At 40.2% G+C, this 16,775-nt stretch overlaps 2 long non-coding RNA genes across 2 annotated transcripts in view; one reads left to right on the plus strand and one right to left on the minus strand.

Annotated features, from left to right (window-relative positions):
* Nucleotides 1–1,421: 1,421 nt before the first annotated feature.
* LOC129735229 (uncharacterized) lies at nt 1,422–15,078 on the minus strand. Its single transcript, XR_008730636.1, has 3 exons — nt 14,944–15,078; nt 13,804–13,946; nt 1,422–1,642 (listed from the first exon to the last, which is right to left on the minus strand). It is a non-coding gene; the product is annotated as an uncharacterized LOC129735229 (long non-coding RNA).
* Nucleotides 8,732–16,775, plus strand: part of LOC114014294 (uncharacterized) — a 32,473-nt gene continuing 24,429 nt past the window's right edge. Inside the window, exons 1-2 of the long non-coding RNA XR_003557732.2 lie at nt 8,732–9,118; nt 13,364–13,455. This is a non-coding gene — a long non-coding RNA (uncharacterized LOC114014294). The remainder of the gene's footprint in view (nt 9,119–13,363; nt 13,456–16,775) is intronic.

The following is a 16,775-nucleotide window of genomic DNA, read 5'->3' on the forward strand; positions in this document are numbered from 1 at the left end:
GCTATATTGTTTACAGGTATGTTTAATACCGTTTGCAAAATTATTGTAAATCTGCCATGAGTTTGCTTGTTTATATTTACAGTCATATAGAACGATAGAGTGGTTTGGGTTGGAAAGGACCTTAAAGATCACCTAGTTCCAGCCCCCCTGCCATGGGCAGGGGCACCTTCCGCTAGACCAGGCTGCTCAGAGCCCCCTTGAGCACTGCCAGAGATAGGCATCCGCAGCTGCTCTGGGCAACCTGTGCCAGTGCCTGACCACCCTCATGGTAAAGAATTTCTTCCTTATAGCTAATCTAAATCTCCCCTCTCCTGGTTTAAAAACCTTCCCCCTTGTCCTATCACTACAGGCCCTACTAAAAAGCCTGTCCCCATCTTTCTTACAAGCGCCCTTTAGGTACTGGAAGGCCCTATAAGGTCTCCCTGGAGCCTTCTCTTCTCCAGGCTGAGAAACCCAAACTCTCTCAGCCTGTCTTCCACAGAGAGGTGCTCCAGCCCTCTGGTCATCTTTATAGAACTTTAGAGGAACCTGTTACATGTGAGTAAAGTTGAATAGCTCGTAACTTGTTAAAATTACTTTATAGAAGCCATATCTAGCAGTCTTAAGACATGAAATGAAGTGTACTTTTATTAGTTCACCTTACAATAAAGATGTAGGGAGTTTTATTCAAACCAAATTCTTAACTGTTTTATTTAGAGCCCATGCTGAAATCCATACTCTTAAACTTTTCATAAAATGCTTGGAAAAGACTTTTCAGTGAGGGTTTTCAAAAGGATGCCTTTGTTTTTTATCCAGTTGGGAAGTTTGGACTGAACAGAGGACAAACAGAAGCAAAGGGCCAGATTTATTGAAGCATAAAAACCTGCATAAATGGATCCCAGGTGGAGTTCAGTCATGAGTAAAGACTTCAGGATTTGCTCATGGTGATGACCTGCAGATGGCTTAGCCATAGACCAAGGTCACTTCTGGAAAGAGCGGGTGGAATCTACCACAGTAATGATCCTTTCCCTGAAATGGAGAGTTGCCAACCTTCCACCCTCTCATGGCACAATAATCTTTGAATAGCAATTTTAGTTATGGGGTGCTCCAGCATTAATATTTGTCAGATAAATGGGAATTTTGTTTATGTAAATATGTATTATTAATGGTTTGATCATTTGGGTGATAGGTATTTTCAGAGGGGAGAAAAATCACACAATTGGGAAAGCACTTCATTGTCTCTCTAATGTTTGACAGTTAACAGATCTTGTAGTTCTCTGGTCTGGTTTACCAACTGAGATAATCTCTGCCTGACGTTTTTAGTCCATTACATATTATTCTGAATTAAATTTACTACATTTCCTTTTCAATACAGATTCAAATTGCTCCTGGACTCGCTAAGAAGGTAAGAGGGAAACACAGCGATGACTGGATATAAAGCCAAGAGCAGGGACATAAAGCAGAGGATACGTATGTACCCAAAATGGTTTATATATGTTTGCTTTGATCTTTAAATGTAAACCTAATGCTTATCACAAGTTAACAATTGCTTACCAGAACCAGATTTGCCTTTCAGTGTAGCATCAAACTTGAGGTAATGATAGCAGCATGAAAAATAGCTTCTAAGTTGTTAATGCTTTGGACTCTTCTGGCTTTCCGTTGCCTGTAGAACCAGAAATGAACATATTATCCTTTCAGATTGCTTTGATAAATCTCATTCCCTTTAGGATTAAACATTCCTGCATTTTTATGCCTCTCTGAGTTCTTTCAAACAAACATAAATTAATTCTTTAGCTTAACATTTATACTCATAAGATGAATTGCCCTGGCTTCTAGCATTACTCTAGTCATGTTCATTAGTGCAAAGTGACCATGTTACTCTTCTGATGTCTTACATAACTGCTTTGTGCACTTAAGAGAGGTATGGAGATGGTGTGTGACACTGAGCAGTGGGAAACAGGACTCAGTTTGGTTCTGCAGTGTCCTACAGGAGCAAGTTGAATGATTAGATGTCAAACATCAATTCTAGATGCAAATCCAGGACACTTCAGTGCTTTCTGTGAGTGCAAACGCAAGCTTAGCTGCTCGATACTAGCTACTCTGTGATTTAACGTTATCTCCACTGAAACCAGGCTAAGCTGCACACACATAGAGACAAGAGGTCATGCCTCATAAATACCCATACACAAATATTTGTAAAATCGTTACTGGCACAACATGACTCAGGTCTCTTGAAATAATTGAGCCACCTGATTTATACCACTAATTGTCATTTGCTGTTCTGTTAACTGCTGGAAGCTGACCCTGTGTGCAAGAACGTGATATAGAAAACAGAAATTTTGGGGTTTTTCTACAGGAAAGGTACCCCACTGAAAATAATATCAAACTTCAAACACTACAAATCTCTGTCAGAGTGCTTCAGTTCCACACAGCCAAGTGTTTGTTTAGTTTTATGGACATGCTGGGATACCACTTGACTTTGCTGGCGTGCGTGTTCATTTATATTCACATGGGCAGTGCTGATCTGGTTAGAAATAATAGCATCTTCTGCTGGTCATCCACACGCTGCGAATGGCCGCTACCATCCCAGCATGTGGTGGGAATCCTTTGGTCTAACTGGTTCTCACTTGCAACCTCTGGGCAGGGCCTCCAGAGGCAGAGAAGCATACAGTGAGGAGCCAAGATGGACAATGTCTGCTGCCCACCCTGGCATCACTCTGTAGGGCAGCTTCTGGCCAGGGTGCTTGCGGGGAGCTGGGTTATGCAGGCTGTCTTTGGAGGGGACCTGGAACAGCTGAGCCTTCCCTGCAGGTCTTCATTGCACACTAATGAAGCCTCTAGAGAGCTGATCCAAGCAGACAACGGGCAGCTGGTGAATTTGGCATGGGAGAAGGTGGTTTTACAGGGCAACGTGGACACAGATGATCAGGTTTTGAATGGCTCCCCAGTGGTGACCTCCGTTTCTAGCTCCTTGAAAGGATATCTTAACCAGAAACAATTCTTCTGGTTGTCTGGCCCTCAGTCTTGGCAAAACAATTTTCTAAGATGGCTGAGGTAAAAAAAAAGGAATATTGTGAACAGCTTAGGTTTTATGAGAGTTTGCTGCAAGATGGCTTATCTGAAGCCATTCTCCATTTTTCCTGTTAGCGTTCATAAGACCCTACTGTATCAAACCTGTATATTTATACAGGGAACACCCCAACAAACAGTTCATGTACAGTATTCAGTATTCGTATAGTAGCTTAGGGGAGGTAAGTAGCTGAAGGTGATATAGACTTGACAGAAGGTGAATTCTTGTCCCAGCAAATCTTTGTAAAGGAATCAGTGCTCAGGAAGAAGGAAGGAATGATCCATCCCAGCTCAGACAGAGCCTGAAGCACGTATATATTAGTTTAATAATTAATCTTTTCATGTTTGATCTTGAATTAGATGTTCTGGTGAGGAAGCGGTACTTGAATGAGTGAGATGGCACACCTGATAATACAAAGAAAAATTATCAAGTGAACAAGAACACAGTTTTTGCTTTGGATTATGACTATTTTAGAATTCCTGGAACTTTTAAAAGGCTGTCTGCTTTTTCCCTCGTGTGTGATATGTCATATGAACAGACTGAATTCTCTGGTTCAGGAACAAGGCTTTATATATGATATGGTACAGTTCTGAAGTACTGAGGTGCAAAACCAGTCAACGGTGAGCTACATCTAATTTGTCTTTTACTTTGCATTTGACCTGATGTTTGGGTGCTAAACAGTCATCCTGTAATTGAACTTACAAAATTGCACTCTCGTTTCCTTTAGTGACAAGAGAAACTGCTAAAGGAAGTCTCTGCCGTACTCAGTTTAATTTAGATGAACATCCAAATGCACAGATGTTTGTTCAAATCCCCTCTAGAACAGGAAGTGGGACTCTTCCAGTCACACTGCTGTGATATTTCCAGTACTCTGGACAGGGCAGGATCTGTGCAAAAACGCTCTCCTGTGCACTAACGTATTGCTACACAGCTGGTATTAACACAGCTCCAGTAAGGAGTGAAAAAAAAAGGGGGGAAATAATCTAAAGTAGCCTGCAAAATTTATTTTTTTTGAAGTGGCCAGATTTTGTGATTAAATTGTAAAGTTTACATTATCTGCTATTCTATTCAAACTGATATATGCATTTCTAACTCACGTGTTTTATTTCTGCACATTGTTCACCTAGTTAAATCTGGAAGCAGATAAAAGTAATTCCAAATTAAATTACACAGAGGTGACCCATAATGTTAAACCTGAGTTCTTTCATATACTGGCTTCCTATTAGATTTCATGCAGTAAGCTTAGAATTTGCCAGTGCCATTATGTTTATACTTAAGAGTTATTCCTTGCCATTGATGCATTTTTACTAGTTATAAATTCAATCATATTCCTATTACATCTGTTATCAATGAAATGTGTTATATATTAAAATTGACCTCCTAAACCTTTCCAGGTAAAAGCCAAGCAAACAAAACAAACTAATATCAAGTAAATGTGATTTCAATAGCAGCAGTTTTATGGCAATTTAATTCTGTTGATTTCAGAGTTATACCTTCAGTATCATTGTTCTTCAAAAAGAAAAAAAAAAGGAGGAGAAGAAAAAGAAGCTATAAGGAATTGTTACCATTGCAATGAAGAAATGGTCTACTGCTAGAAAACCTCTCTTTCTCACTAACAATTCAGGCAGCTCTAAAACACGAAGAACTCAGAAAATGTTGAACCACTCACTGTCAGTACTCTGGGAGTTTCTGTACATAAGCAAAGGATTTCTGCCATTCTTCCCAAATAGTTATATTCACTTCTAGTGTGTCTGTTATCCTTATTTTTTTAATGATATTTGCACAACCCTCTTGATTTTTTTTTCAAGATTATAAAACAGGTAACATTCAAAATTCACTTTGCATTGTGCGTACAAACTGCAGAGAAGGCACTGTGGTTGTAAACTAGAGGCATTTAATCTAATAACTAGTCTAATATTTATCTTAGAGGACAGATTAAACAAAATACTAACCAAGTTTTAAAAGTTCAACAAAACCAAAACTTGCAGTTAAGACAAACAAGCTGTGAAAGCTCTGTATCTTGAAATGGTTTAAATGTCCTTTAAGAAACTTTGGCCCAGTGCCAACATACATCCACCCCCATATTATAACTGTATTTTGGAAAAAAAATAATCACCATTTGGGAGCTATATTTCCTCAGGTAACATTGGTTAAGGCACATAAAATTCCTCCTGTTTAAGCCAATGTAAGCTTGTGAAATCTGTACACTTCTATGAAGCATTTATAAAGATGTGATGGTGTTGGACTCTGCCTGCAAAGGCCTTTCTGTGGTGAATGCCAGGAGAAGTACCATGTACAGGACATATTTTTAATATTGACGAAAATGGAAAAAACAAGCTCAGCCAAACTTGTGCTCCAGGCTTGGACTGTGAACACTGACAAACTCTCTGTTACACCCAGCTGCAGAGGATGGGGAATTCAAGAAGTGCACAGTCTGTCAATGCCTCCTGTGTGCGTCTTACTGCCCTCGTATCTGAATGTCCCACAGTCATCTTCCTAACTCTTCTGTGTGCTAAGAAGTGATAAAATATCAGTTTAATGGAGAAACTGAGTGTCAAATATACCAACGCTTGCCTCCTTGGAGGTGGAGGCAGCACCACCAAGGAGTGAGTGATTCCACCCACAGCCCAGATTTCTCTTTTTTTTTTTTCCCCCGCTCTCTCCCCACTGAAAGTAGAGGGAGATGGGATGGCAGGTTAAACCAGCCGCCTCTCTTTTATATGGGTAAATGAGGAGAAATGTATCTACCTTAACTGACTTCTCCAGCAATGCACATAAGTTAGCTGGGCCAGTGACTAACCAATCCATCTGCTCGTGTCCTAATTACAGATGTTATAACGGAGGGTTTATTTTGGTGTATAAGTATGGAAGAAAAAGCCAAAGAAAATTAAGTTCAGTTGACCCAAACAAGAAGGTATTTGTGTTTGGCTGGGTGGGTTTTTCTAACCTGTTAAAAAAAATCAGCGTGTTCTGATTGTCCTGGAATATTATTCTCAACCAAAGTCTGTTTTGAAAATTGTAAGTTGTTTAGCTCTTTCTATCTTCTAATTGTTTAATTTAGTTCAGTTCCAGCTTGCAAATAGTTTCCCCTCTAGAGTTGCTTTTTTTATGAATTATAGAAGGAAAAAGAAATCCCTCAGCCCTGAATTTAAACACACTCCCTCGGTACTGCTTCTCTTGTGCAAGAGAAGTAATGAATACTTATATGATCTCGACTGTAGAACTAGCAATTTCTCACACTGAAAAAGTGCCTTGAGAAAACAATAGGATAGGCTGGCACATGTACCATAACATATCAAATTAATATAGCCAGGGTAAATACCTAAAAATGCCACTATGTATTAAACTAATGTATCGGCAGTGAATGACTGCAATTCCCACCTCCTTGAATTTCAGGAAAGAACTTCCATTTTCCTGAAAGGCCTCTCTTTTAGTACGGGGGCAACTGAGATTGATAAATAAGCAAGCAAAGCCACAAGTTAAATGGTGCCAGGCTCGTCTGAATCTACTGTATGTGATCCTGACAGCCTCAAACAGCCAGCAGGCAATTACTGTTCACAACAGCAAGGCATCTCCAGGGTGCTAGGTCTGCTGTGATCATTTATCAGCTCGATGCTGAAAAATTCATCGCTGTAACTGAAATTCATATTTTGTTCTGCTTCCCTGAAATGCAAGGTCAGCCCTTAATGGGGATAGTGGCACCCCTCCCCACCAGAACTTTACAAATCTTGCTAAAATCTTTGCCCTTTTGTCGTAATAATAACATGCACTGAGCACACAATATGAGGGAAGTTACTGCTGTCATACAACAAAGTTAATAAAAAGCTCATACAAAATTCTTATGGCATGTAATAAGTTTGTGTTCATACAAATACATATGTGTTTGTTGTTGTTCTTTACAATTGCTGAAACATGTAGTTTGGTCACACGCACAGACTGCTCACGTGCTGGTGCAGCAGATCTCCTCAGGCATTTGCTGCTGATCCCCAACAGCATGGCTGTGGGGGAGTGGCAAGGTGGGCTGTGCATGAACAGGGGTGTGCTGGATAAAGTAGTAAGGTCTGTTACGAGGAAATGACCATTTTCACTAACCACAACTGAGTACTTTGACCTTGTTAATATTATCTCGATGAATACGCAGCTCCTGTTTTGTACAACCTTGTGCTCTTGAACCCAGTTGTATTACGTACATGCATACATAGGTAACTGCTACAAGATTTTATGTTGACATTCCAAGTTTTACAGCTGTACAGGACAAAAAACTCGTCTGCATATTGCAAAGACAACATGGAGTTTGTTTGAGGATGCTGTGTTCAATACAAAATGGAGAGGTTTTATAATTAAGACAAAATTAATTCTTAACTATCTTTTTCACAGAATGAACTTTCCTCTTACTGCTGAAATTATAGCTGGGCTGCCAGGCACACCACCACCGAGGAACAGAAATTCAGAAATTCCTTAGGTCTCTGCTGGTGCTTCATTTATATCTGGCCTAACAGACAGAATGTAGTCTGGCCTGCAAAGTTATCATTATAATGTCAATATAAATATAATTACATTTTCTCCAGCAATGGAATTAGTGCCACTAGGAAACAAAATCATTTTAGGTTTCTCCTGCTGTGTTCGTATGAGCTTGGGGTCTAACTTGCAACCAGGGAAATTTGGCCTTTGCACTCAAATAATGTAATGCTATGCTTTCCATTTCAAGATGAAATTACTACTAGTGGGATTTATGCCATCGGAAAAGAATTTTTGTTGCTAAATCTTTTGGTTGTTCAGGCTGCTTTGTCTCACCACATAGTTATTTACATGACTTCACATACATAGATACACAGCTAGGGATATATGTGTGCATGTGTGTGTGTTGGTTTGGGGGGTCTTTTTAGAGCAGTTAGTGCAAAAGACGTTATGATGATGTGAAGCGTTATGATGAGTGTAATTATCATGGAAAAGATGGTGAGTCTCCTGGTACCTGTTCCCTGTATCCTTAGGCAGACTTGTTTTCTAAGATTCTGGAGGTGGATGAGGGCTGTCAACTGACAGCTCGCCAGTTTTCACCTGCTCTGACGTGACTTTTTAGTCCACTCCAAACACAAACTGCTGTGTCTCTACTGGGAGCACTCAGTAGTAAGCCCTGGGTTGCTGCTCCTTACGTCTCCTTACCAGGGACCCAGATGGGGTGTGCTAAACATTTCCTGGCAGGCCATGTACCCGTTTTGACTGGTGAAAGCAAGGACTGGGGATAGGAAAGGGGAAGGGCTTGGTTAACTGTAGACTTCTCTGGTTTAGAGTACAAGTCAATAAGGTAATAAACGAAACGCTGCAGATTCCTGGAGGATTTCTTGTGCATCAGGAGATTCGCTTTTCCCTTAGTATCCCAGAAGGCATGGCGTTAGCTTAGAGTGATGGTGAAGAGCTAATTCTCCCTATTTACATTTGTACCTCCTGTGCCAGTATTGCAGTGGACGAAACTGTTTTCAAGAATGTTCTCAAATGAGATAAAAGCAGCAAACTGAAGCCAATTTCTCTTACGCATCGCCATAAGCCTCTTTCAAAAAAGTCTGAAATTATACTACATGATAAGTATTTTAGCTGCTGCTTTAGCATTGTCCAATTGCAGTGATTTAGAGCGTAGCCTTGCCTGCAGCAAGGAGTAATTTGTGCTCAGTCTTGCCTGGCCAGCTGGATTCTTAGTGCAAATCAAGCCTCCTGTACTGCTCTTGCTCAGTGATAAGAGTACAAATAGGGTGAGGGTGCATTGGCATTCTAGTTCAGCTCAGAAGTGCACTTCTGAAGCAAATCTGATTTCTCCCACTTATCGTGCTTTTTCTTGCACTACAGGTCAGAGCTTACAAATTGGACTTTTGGGTGAAACCACCATCAGAAGGGTACTCCAGTATGACAGTTCCTGTGCTCTAACCAGTCTGCACATGGGACCAGACTGAAAAACCCAACCACGCATGCAGTGTGGATGTGAGGTCCTCATTACCAACTGTAGTTCTGCTCCCATTCAGCTGTTTATCTTTCTCATGTAGCTACAGCCATCTGATACCCAGGATCCATCAGCAGGTAAAGAAATTATTATTGCATTACAGACTTGTTTTTTCTACTAGATTTGTTTTAAATAAGTGCTGGGAACCCTAAAATAATATAATGCTCACCCCACAGGAATTTAAACTCATGAGCTTAAATCAAAACGCTAGCACACTTGTTTTGGGTTTGTTCTTTTTTCTTCCTCAGCTAAAGAAGCAACTCTGCTTTTGAGACTCTCTGCTAGCATACGCACACTAAAAAAATAATTATCTCTTTTCCGCTATGACTTACATGGCAAATATGCGTATTTACTCCTAGGTAGAATGAATCTTGGCTTTAATTACTTTTATACTAATTACATGCTTTTAATCTATGGTTTGATGATTTATTAGTTACAGCTGCAGTGAGCAAAATACACATAGGCTAGGGGAAACACAGCCCTTTGTAGATGACCGCTGTAGGTCCTTTTTAAATCCTATCAAGCCTTATGAGCTAAAGGCCTAAGCAGTTTACAGGCTTTGAACCAATGAGCACATTTCAGTCATCAAGGACATCATTGCCATCTTCCTATTAGGTACACAGCAGTCCTATTGTTACTTTAAAAAAAAAAAAAGAAAAAGCCTGAGTGTAAAGCTGAAAAAACCTGCTACAGAAAACTTTGACATACTTTCAGACAGGATTTTGTTCAAACATTCTGTATCGGGGTTTAATTTTCCTCTTGTTTTTCCGTCATTGCTACGAAATTGCAAGTGGGTCAGATTCTTAAAGTCAGGATAGGATAAAGTAATTCACAGACTTTCTGGGTATCTGGATTTAAAGTTTTAGTTGGGCCACTTTCTAGTACGTAAAAATCGTACACTTGTATCGTTCTTCCCTTCTGAACATCTGAGAATGACAGCATTAAAGAATTAGTCACCAGAGCATTATATTATCCACTTCCAACTGATGGGGTACAAAGAGGCTTGATGACTTCTTCAATACACTGTGGTAAAGCTGGGAAAGGAACCCAGATGTCCTGGTTCCTCATCCTGTCCCTGAACCACAAACCACACGTCCTTGCCTTATTAGCGACAATCACAGCACATGAAAACAGACTATTTATATCTAAATATTTCATCTGTTCTCACTCATTATTCCCTAACTCACCAATGTAATTATGTTGGCAAGGCGACAAGTATCTTTTTCCCAGTAAGCACAAACAGATTGTTAGATTTTCTGCTGAGGTACAAGCTGCAGAAGAAGAGCTCCCAAATAACTAAGATCAAAAGGACTGTTTTCATTGAAACATCCTTGGTAATGCAGCAGTGGGACAGAAGATTTCTTAACATCTTCCTCAGTTGACTCTGACAGCTCTATTAAAAGCACTGATCAAGAAAGGTTAACATTGTAAAGAATATCGACCCAGAATGAGTTAAGCCAAAGAGAAAAAAACCCACAAAACAAAACACCCCACAATAAAAAGGGGCTTCGGAAAGTTCTGTTTTTTCAATCAGTTCAATTCCTGCTCAGTATTCCCTGAGACAGTGCAGGGGATGAGCCTATCCCTTCTGCGAATCCCTAGCGGGACGGCTCCAGTCCTGGAGCAAGTTCCCTGCTTGGAACCTTAAAGCACAGACAAGTATGAAAAACCCATTAGGAGGTGGCTGCAGGCACAGGGCTCAGGGGTTGCCAGAGGCTTTGGCCGGGTGTCGCAACTCAATTCCCAGTGCTTGCACACCACTGGGAGCACTATGACTGCACATCTGGAGCCAACTTGCCGTGGAGAGGCTCGCAAGCCTGCAAATGAGAGACGGGATCTCTACAAAGAGCAGGTCTAATGATAACAGGGTATTTAGCTGATAGCTGTAGCTGAGTTTATGCTTCATAAAGCAAACAGAGCATTGCTAGCCATTTGATATGCCAGATGTTTCTTTTATACAAACAAGGGAGAAAATGGAGGAGGCTATAAGAACAAAAACTGGTAGTGCTGGAAGGTGTTAAACTGGATCCATAATGAGAAGAACACATTGATTAAGGTGAGCTAGCAGATGTCAAGAAATGCAGTTCTACATGAGTACAAACCTAGTGAATTGTGTTTGTTGGGGAGGTTTGCTGAAGGGCTGTAGCCAGCAGTATTTCTTAGTCCTTTCCAAACACACTATTCATAATATTGTATAGAAGTTAATCAAGCAACATTTAACAGTCCTCAGAGTTTGCATAAAAAGCAACTTTGGATCAAAAGATTAGAAGGTCTGTGCAAAACACATCCAAGATTCATATTTTGTCAATACTGTTACAAATTGCCTAAGCGATTACATATTCTGTGATTAGCAAAAGCCATGCTTCTTCTGGTAAAATACTTCCTTCCATATATGGGGAATACCAATGCATCTTGGGCACAACACAAAAGTAATCGAGAATTTTGCTACTGAAGTCCACGACACCACATTTCACTCCATATGAGGCAAGAACCTCTCAGGTCTTGGCATTGCTTGGGTTGTTGCCTCATCCCAGGACTGAAGTGGCAGCTACAATCTGTCTCCCAGATGCAGACATCTTAACGTTGTATTATATATATGCCATGTGCACATTCCTTTTTATTTTTCAGTGACATGCACAAGCATGGTTGTGTTTATTAGCATGTAGACAACACGTACCCTAGTCCTTCTCAATGGGATACTGGAGTTTATCACCATAAAACTTTAGGCTACTAATTCCAAGCAGACTCAGAGTGAAGGCTGAGAAAACATCATTGATTCACAAAGTTCAAGTCTCAAAAAAGCAATTAATAGTAACATTTTGGCTGCATTTTTTTTGTCTGCTGACCATGTGCTCCCAAATGTAACCCTAAGAAATCTCCCCAGTAGTGGAACACAACCGGTTGTATTTGAGAACACTGGAAGGAGAAGGTGGCTAAAGAACACTATATTTTCATCTGTTACTAAGTCAGAAACAGTCCACTGTACATGTGCTCTTTTGATTTTTCTCTTCCAGTGTTTGGTGACTCGGTACAGTCCCAGTAGGATCCGGAAGCCCTCCGTTGTTTAACACCACAAGTGAAATGGGCACCATAACCTCTGCCTGGCCCTGGAGCTGCATAGGAATTATTTCCTGCTCTCTGCAAAGGAAGATGCCTTCAGATTTTGTTAAATGATAACAAATAACGAAAAGGCGGCCTCCCCTAATTCTAGCAATCCTATCCCTCCCACTGGGCTTTCCTAGAGGTGGCAGAGTTGAAACTCCCAGGTTTTATTTTCAGAACATGGTCTTTTCTCATTTTGGTATTTTAAAGTAAACAATTCTGGGTTCCCATGTATTATTCAAGTAGAGAGAAGTGGGTATCCAGTGCATACATAATCAAACATCCAGCCTGCACCAGACAACCTTCTCAAATCACTTCAGAAATTTCCCTGTTGCTGTTATCATTCTCCATTCACTTCCTCCAATTATTTAACACTTCAAACATTGTATCCCATGTTTACCCCACAGCTGTAGGGTGAAGCAAGCAAGAGCTGTGTTCCTTCAGGCTCCCATGAACAGTGCTTGCCCACAGGAGGAGAGAGAGGTAGCTGCACAGATGTTGCTGGTATCACATTAATACAGAAATAACCTGCTGAAAATAAATTTGTTTTCAAACCTTTCAATGAGAAAATACCAGTTTCAGAGAGAGAAATTAATGATTTTTAACCTGCCTATCATGTTCTTTAATTGCTGGCATGTAAAATAGTTATTGGTGTTTCAAGCTGTAAGTAGTAATGTTGAGGATATTTTCGTTAGTGCCAAAACATTTACATGAAACTGCTATTCAGATCAAATTATCTCGAAACTGCAAAGCACGCATGGATTCCAAATTATTCAACTTGGAGAGATTGTTGCATATTGAAATTACACAGTAGAAATCGGCAAAACACCACCATTGCTTCAGAGTCACAGAAATGTCAAAAATAGCTCTTAAAAGAATGCTTCTCATTAAATGCAGTACTGTAACAGACACAGGATTTTGCTATATTTAAACTAGTATTTTGTTACCAGAAAAACAGAGCTTTTCACTCCTTCAGGCAGACTGGTTGGTTCTGATGATTGTTTCCACAACACTTTAAACATTAACAGGACTGCTCAGAGAGAACAGTGTCATGAAAGTGATGCATTGGGAAACTAAAGCACAAAAGGTGAAGGGCTGTGGCTATTTGGGGAAAGACAGACTGAAAGTATAAATTCAAAGAGCGCAGTAAACTGTCAGAGCTGGTAGGATCCTATTAACTACTGTCTTTTATTTCTTTGTATCTCACATTTATCTTCCAGCAACCCATCAGTTATGGAAAAGACGCAAAAATATCAGAAAGGGGACTGGGCAATACTGTGAATTTCAAGTCTTTGACAAACCATCTTTCAAGGTATTTTGATGTGTTTTCCTTTGCATAATGTTCTAAATAGTGTTATTGCTGGTTTTCAGTAAGTAAAACCTTTGTGTTGCAGTGAAAGAATTATATGGCTACATTACAGATGTCCCTGAGAGTACCGTGGTTCCCTAAAGGAACCATAAAGGTAATTTTCCAAGAAACACAGGAAGGCTGTCTAATTTGGCAACAGGGGTAAGGGGTCATTTCTCTTTGGCAGAGAGGGGATGGACAGATGAAAACACTATATACAGACAAAACTTGAACTGATAAAACCAGAAACTTCTAACTCTGCTGTCAGAAAAGAGTTGACAAAGAAGAGTGAGGGCTATAGAAAGAACTCACCTGTGAGGAATATTGAGTGTGGCATTTGTATGGGGTCCTTTGCCCCTTTGGTCACTGGTAATTGGAGATTAACATCTAAAATTTGCGTGCTTTTTCTATGCAAGTTTGTAGTTGATTTGGTCTCATTCCTTCAGTGAAATAACCTGAAAGGCAAGAAGAAAGCAATAGGGTAAGACAGGTTCCCCAGATGTCATGAGGAGTGCTCAGTGGACGTTTGTAGCAGGAAGTAACTGCCTGTGTGCTCTTTCAATACAGTATGTTTTATTGTGACATAAAATCATAGTGATTTTGGAATCAACTTGTTAAAAGGATATTCTGCATTGGTGACTGTCCTGTGTACAAGAAGAGTCATAGGTAAGGCATCCTGTCTAGAACAATCTGATATGCTTCTCTGGGAGAAGGAAGAGAAATTAAAGAAATAACCATATCGGGAGGAATGAAATACTAATGATCTGTTCAGAGGCTGTGCTTTTTCCACCTTTTCTTGTAATACGCAAGCAATGACAGCTATGTAAGTAGAATATGAAGAAGAACGTCCACACACAATGCACATGTTTCAAAACAACCTATGTGCTCTATCGTATTCAGATGAAGTTTTTTTTTCCTTAAAAGAACTAAGGATTAAGGTTTGCATGTCTTGGAGGAGAGAAAAAACACCTCCCCTTCAGTTTCACAAAATTAGACCAAATACTATGTTATTAGTGATTGAATTCTTCATCCAGACTTAGCAGACAGAAGCAATGAGCGATGCTACAAAACACACAGAACATAATGGCATTTTTTTTTTAATTCAATACAAGTTTCTTCTAATAAAATCCTTCTGTGACACAAGTTGGACATAAATTCTTCCAAAGCCATGACTTTGATGAAAAATGAGCTAAAGCTGAAATAGCCCTTTAAAAACAGAGACTATCTTGTAACCTGCGATTTCCTTCATAACTTTAAAATTCAGTTCTTTCTGAACAAGTCTATTCCCTGAAGTGCCACCTTTTGGAAGAGTTCACAATCATCTTCTATGTTTTCCATGATACTTTTATTAACCGAAGAGATGTTATTCTCCTCAAACACCGGTACAAAACACATGCATGCAAAGCTAATGATCTGAGAATGCCTGAAATGGTGGTAAGAAGCATGTCACACCTCGCTACCTGAAGTACTTTTGACACGGTAGGGTTGGCAAGGCTCTTGATGTCACCCAGTGGAGAAGAGGTCCCAGGTTTCCCACATAATCTCCTTTCTTTAGTGGCTTCAAGGAGGATGACTTAGCTCTTTGTTCTCCACCTTAAAGAAAAAGAAATCTAAATTATGGCTGCGATTCACTGGGGCATTTCAACACCTAGTTTAAAGCATCGGATGAGCCCCAGTGAGTACAGGAAGCATGTGGGCAGTCTGAATGACACAGGCACATATGTAAATATTCTGCTGAATGGGGCTTCAAGTTGTATTTGGGAAAACATGCAGTCAGATATAAAAAAGAACACATTAATTCTGTTTCTTTCCATGTTTTTTCAACAGTTTTTAACAACATTTTTCCTAAAGTAGGGATGTGTAAAAAGCTGCACTATTGTAGATAATAATATATAAAATGTGGGAGATTAAAGATTTGGAAATTAACTTCTCAGGGGACCTTTTTCAGTCTAGACTCTATTGACATATCCTGCCAATTTGTTTGTCTGGTCTCCCTGTGAACATAACATTTGATACTGTAGGCAACGTAAAGATCTTTGATAAGCTTGCTACTTCCTGCAGCACTCTGTGTTCACAATGAACTTTTAAAATACAATTTAGAGCTTTCAGCTTTCCATTCACCAAGCATGGAGATTACCCAGTGAATTATTCAGCTTTCAGAGAAGGCCAAATGTGTTCCTTGTGCTTGCTGTTCTCTGGCAACACCAGGACGGAGCATCAGCTAATGAAAGCTCTGTAGAAACAAGGTGTTTAAATCCAGAGCAGACAGGCAGCATTTCCAAAGTCACAGGATGGACCCAACAACCCATGGCCCTGGCTACTGAATGGTGCTACAGCAAAAAGGGAAAAAACACGCTAGTATATTTGGAGATCACCTAAATGCACTGATACAGAAGCTCATCTTGAATCTGTGTTGGTGGATGTATCCATGGCACATGGCGTTATTGGAGAGGTCTTTGACACCTTTCAGCTGGAAGTGTGGAGCAAGGTTGTGCCTTCCCTGTGTGCTTGGTGGCCATTCCAAGACACACCTTTTCACAGTCCCTTCTACCCCCCGCTCCGCCCCTCCCTGAAACTCTTCTTTAAAAACTGTTATCTTTGCCAAAATGTGCAATTTTCACAAAAACATTACCCTTTCCATACTTTAAAATTCCCTTCAGTCCGACTCAACCTTTTTCCGTAAACCGTATTGGTAAAAATGTGATTTTTAAACGTTGTGGGATGCTTCCTCAAAACCAGTGCGCTTAGAAGGTGAAGAGCAGTCCTGCAGCAGTTCTTAATGAGTTACCCTGCCTTCAGGGGAGGCTTGCTTTCAGCTTCCAAAAGTTAGTTTGCCAAGTCCTAAGTCTTTGAAGAGGCCATAGAACGATAAATATCTTGAGAATGTCCAATATCCTGAAATTCCTCACAGCAAGAATTTCCAGGATGTATACATAATGTAGTGCCATGTTCTCTGCGTCACCCCCATGCTGCATGTTTCCACCACGTGCCTTCCTGCTTTTCATGTTTCCACCACATGCCTTCCTGCTTTTCATGTTTCCACCATGTGCCTTCATGCTTTTCATGATTTCACCATGTGGCTTCATCCCACCGTAGACTATTCTCAACTTTAAAATCTCCTGTTAAGGCATCTTTGAGTTGTTACTTCTGTGCTAACATCTCTCATAGTTTACCCTCTACATGGTGGACACATACTGCTGAACTGGTAGGATTTGACTGTAATCTTGCTCATTACCTCAGTCTCTGCCCTTGGGTAGCTATTTACACCAGTACCAACAAACTGG

The sequence above is a fragment of the Falco cherrug genome, chromosome 1, assembly GCF_023634085.1.
Source record: "Falco cherrug isolate bFalChe1 chromosome 1, bFalChe1.pri, whole genome shotgun sequence".
NCBI lineage: Eukaryota > Metazoa > Chordata > Aves > Falconiformes > Falconidae > Falco > Falco cherrug.